Below are 4,469 nucleotides of genomic sequence, written 5' to 3'. Positions count from 1 at the left end.
GTACGGTGAACATTTCATTTAGCGTTTGGGGTTTCTGTTTGAGCAAGTGTTTAAACTGGTGGCTCACGAACCTTTTCTCTGCACCACTATCGAAAATTATGCATGCGTATAAGTTATTTAGGAGAAACATACCAGTAACCACTGTGGGATCCCTCATGCCCTCCTCATTCCCCATCGTTAGATACCTTCCAATGTTCCTATTATTTCTGTTTTGCGCCTTCGGGTAATCTTTCTTGAAATGCTCCGTCTCACCGCATCTGTAGCATGCGCGACTCACCCCAACATTAGCGGGTTGGGTGGTTTGCTGTGTCGATGCCTTGCAGAAACGGGCGGTATATGTTGGATTAGGTGTCTAAGCCCATAACTATAAATGGTATGTACTTGACCCAAGAGTAGCATGGTCTATTTGGGTTGGCTTCACCAGAACAATTGGATTTATGATTTATTAATATATTATAAGTTCTAATATATTAATATGAAATCATATTATTTAGTTAGTATTGATCAAGAATTAATTTGGAACTAATTTATTGATCAAAAGAGACTTATTAAATTAACGGAGACTGATTATGTAAATCAGTGGTATATATATATATATATATATATATATATATATATATATATATATATATATATATATATATATATATCTTATTATACAAACCTTACTATTTCTAAAAATAAATTTAAGACGCCCAAATGTTTCAGCTAATAATATAACAAATCATCAACAAATTACAAAATATAATATATTAAGTACAAGTGTAAAATTAATATTGAAAGATTCAAACTGCATCCTCATCTTACACAATATAGTAGATTTAAATTTTTAAAAAAATCATACTCTCTGACTTAGATTGAGTAGCTCAATTTCAGCATGTAGAATTGGTCAATACCAATTAAATCGGTCAGAAATTGAAACAATATTCTCTCTTAATATAATATCTCGATATCATCTCCTGCCTCTATAATCCTCATTCTATCCTTCTTCATTCTCACTTCCAGACTCTATTTTATCTCTTTAAAAGCCACCCTCCCCTCTTACAATTTCTAATTTTCTATCACCACGCTATCTCTAAAAAATAACCCTGACGTGCACGATCATAATCGATTTTGGTCGATGAAGCATATGGTGACGAGTAGCATCTCCTCTCCAAACTCGGTCACAAGTGCACACGAGAAACCAACCCTGATGTGCCTGAAAAAGGAGCATGTTCAGGTAATGTTTTCGTCTTTATTGCATCTTTTTGTGCTTTGCTTTCCTCCGTATTTCCCTTGCACTTCTTGAAAACCTAGAACCACCATCGCCTAATGCCACCGTCACCAACTAACCACCATCTCAGAAGCCCCTCCCACATCGCCTTTAATCAACTTCATAGAAAAATCCCATCACATTCACTGCTTTTTTCTCTAAACGCTAGACATCGTTGCCACTCCTCTTCTCTGTGATTCCCCTATCTCTTTCTCTCAATCAAACAATCTCATCTGGTTTCATTATAAAGACTATTTCATATTTTTGGGGTATGTGTTGTCAAAAACATCAACGTATATGTGCTATTACAAACTTCAACGAGGTGGGAACCTATTTTAAAACCATCACATCACAAACTCACCTGTAGAAACCCTATACTTTACCACCATCGCACCTCCTAAAAGCCTAGCCGCCGACCACCTAACGCATCGCCTCTACATCTCTCTATTTGGCTTCCGATCAGAGACACATCACTGCCTCATCACCAAGGTCTCTCTCTCTCTCTCTCTCTCTCTCTCTCTCTCTCTCTCTCTCTCTTATCATTTATTTGTTTAGTAAGGCTTCAAGTTTTGTCAATTTTAGTTTTTTTTTTATTTGTGGGTATTTTCTCAAAGAAAACCTGCAAAACGAAAGAAATTGAAAAGAATTGAACAAGTGTCCTGCAACATTTGTTTGATAACCGCATGATGGTTAGTTTTGTACTTTAAACAAGACTTCATTACTGATTTTAGTTTCTTTTGGATCATGGATCTCTCTCGTCATATAAGTTTGTTGCTATATTGGATAAAAAAACAAAGTATTTTTTTCCCAAATTGGCAGCAAAAAGAAAGTGTGTTGCTGCTTGGCACATTTCACCTAAAAAATAGGTTGACTGGTGTTGATGTCGTCCAAAGTAATAGCAATATCTACTCGGATAAAATGTTGTCATAAATAGTGAAAAAGACAACATGTTGCTGATTTGCTGTGAAGAAAGGATGTGGAGTAAGAGGACCGACATTTACATCTGAGGTTTGTATCCTTTAACAATTTATGCATTTAAATTCTAAAAAATTAAAAAGGGATAAATATGACTTTTTTTTCTTTAATACTTGGATTTGTACTTCAAATTTACTTGTGTTTTTTTTTTAATTATAGAATTCTAATTTTGTTTTTTTATCATGCATTTTATTTTATTTTTCTTTACCAGTGGGTAGAATCAGCCAAACCATGGTTTGTTGGGTGCTTCTTCTCAAATTTTTCTTCACAAGAGTGTAAGATAGGCAAAATAATATGTTTTGGCATAAATAAATTTGCAAATGCAGGTTTGAAATCTGGTTTGAAGGTTCAAAATATGTTATGGAGGTTTGGAATCTATAAAAACTTTGTTTAATATGTATGTCTTTCTACAGAATACATAGTAATCTAATTTATGTGGTGTTTGTGAGTTCAAAAAACTCATATTGTATTTTTCCTTAATCCCCCTTTGGTTTAGTACAGCTGAATCAGGACCTTTAATGGAATTTAGGTGGAACAATAAGTAACTTACTACTCAAATGGTGCAAAGTTAGAAACACATGATGACTCTTTTGAGTTCAAGTAATATTCACATGATTTTTTTCTTATCTTTCACCAAAAAGTTGAAAGAAAACTAAAGTTTGAGAAGAATATACATAGAGCATGGGAAGGTAGCCTATTCCAGATGTTATGTTGCTTAGAATATTTTGGATAAGTCCATTGTTGCAATCCTTAGTTCTATGATTCATTCAAACAAAGATGGGCCTGATGGTTAGGGTTAAAAACCAACAAGGATTGGTGCAAATCATTATCCTTTTCAGCCGGAGACAAGATGATTGAGTACTTCATAATTTTAAACCCAATTGTTATAGATTATGCTACTCTTTCTAGGCTTTGTTACGCTTTTACAAGATGAAAAGCATTGATGTAATAGTGATAAGTTGCAGGATTGAACTATACTTATAAGATAATGTGTATCCAGTAATGAAAATAAAAATGTATAGATAAATGACTAAAGCATTAAAAAAGCTTACCAAAATGAGTTCATTATTTTCTATTAATTAATGTTTATTTTTCATCCTTGCAAGAGTTTACTTCAAAGTTTATATGTATGCTTTGAACCTTTCAAGCATTGATAGGATGATGAACTTGCGTCTCTGTAGAGTCATTTAGGTTAATTTCATCCAATTCTCAACATAGTTTTGTGTTTGATGTTATATCTATCATGGAAGAAGAGTTCTATCGACACAATTTCCAAATGTTATTCAACAAAAAGTACCCAATAAAACTAAAATTACTAATATGCATTAATATCCAAGTAAGTGCACCTTAATTGATATTTTATTGAATTCAACGACAATTAATAATAACAATCAATATATCAAATACTAATTAATAATTAATAACAATTCATATTTACAAATACTAATTAATAACAACCATATTCACCTATTTTATGGCAACTGTCAAGTTTTTTTAACAACATTAAACTTAAAGAGTGTAAAATCTAAACATAAGCATGTTGTTATAAAATAAAAATAATAATTATTCATTTAACCGTTTGTAGAAAATGTATGAGTTAAGCGAAAAAGTAAATATTTTTACCGAGTTGCTCAACTAAACCGAAAAAGTTAAAAAAATGAATTATATTAACATTATAACATAGTTTCTTTAAAGTTTGGTTGTTGAACAGACGATATTTGACAATCTAAGATGTTGTGAAAATGATAGATAAATTGATATTCTAACGGATACAAAAAAACTTTGAAATCAATTGAGATATTTTGATATTTGTTATTTTCAAATAAAAGATCACAAAGGGCTAATTAGGGCTATTTTTCAATGAAAAAAAAAATAAAGAACAACAATCAAATATATATTATAAATATATTTTGATAAGTATATGATATTTAATGATGCATTGATTAATTGTAAAAAGTTCAGGTCTACCATATTGAATATTATGGAAAATGAACTATGGAAGAATGAGTGAAGGGGGTGATTTCGGCCCAAGGATAAGAAGAAAGGGTGATGGGATATTTGCCTAGTTAACTATTGGTTAATAACAATGATACATGTTGGGTATCAATTCTTATTGGAAAAGGGTGAAATGTCAAGTCATGAAGTTAACACCTCCCTTTTCTTTTTATTCCAGCCGAGAACCCACTGAAAACTCCTTAGTATGACCGATATCACATGTGATTTCGGTCTAGGGAGGATTTCG

General features: G+C 32.0%; 1 long non-coding RNA gene across 2 annotated transcripts; it reads left to right on the top strand.

The window, feature by feature from the left end:
- Window positions 1–950: 950 nt before the first annotated feature.
- Window positions 951–2,623, top strand: LOC122195084 (uncharacterized). Of its 2 annotated transcripts, none has more exons than XR_008225208.1 (2): window positions 951–1,741; window positions 2,072–2,623. It is a non-coding gene; the product is annotated as an uncharacterized LOC122195084 (long non-coding RNA). The 2 variants fall into 2 exon arrangements; XR_008225209.1 differs by having other exon boundaries at window positions 951–1,941.
- Window positions 2,624–4,469: the final 1,846 nt, after the last annotated feature.

The sequence above is a fragment of the Lactuca sativa genome, chromosome 7, assembly GCF_002870075.4.
Source record: "Lactuca sativa cultivar Salinas chromosome 7, Lsat_Salinas_v11, whole genome shotgun sequence".
In the NCBI taxonomy this organism is placed as follows: domain Eukaryota; kingdom Viridiplantae; phylum Streptophyta; class Magnoliopsida; order Asterales; family Asteraceae; genus Lactuca; species Lactuca sativa.
Note: the sequence above shows the minus strand (reverse complement) of the source record. Positions and strands in the feature narration are given on the sequence as shown.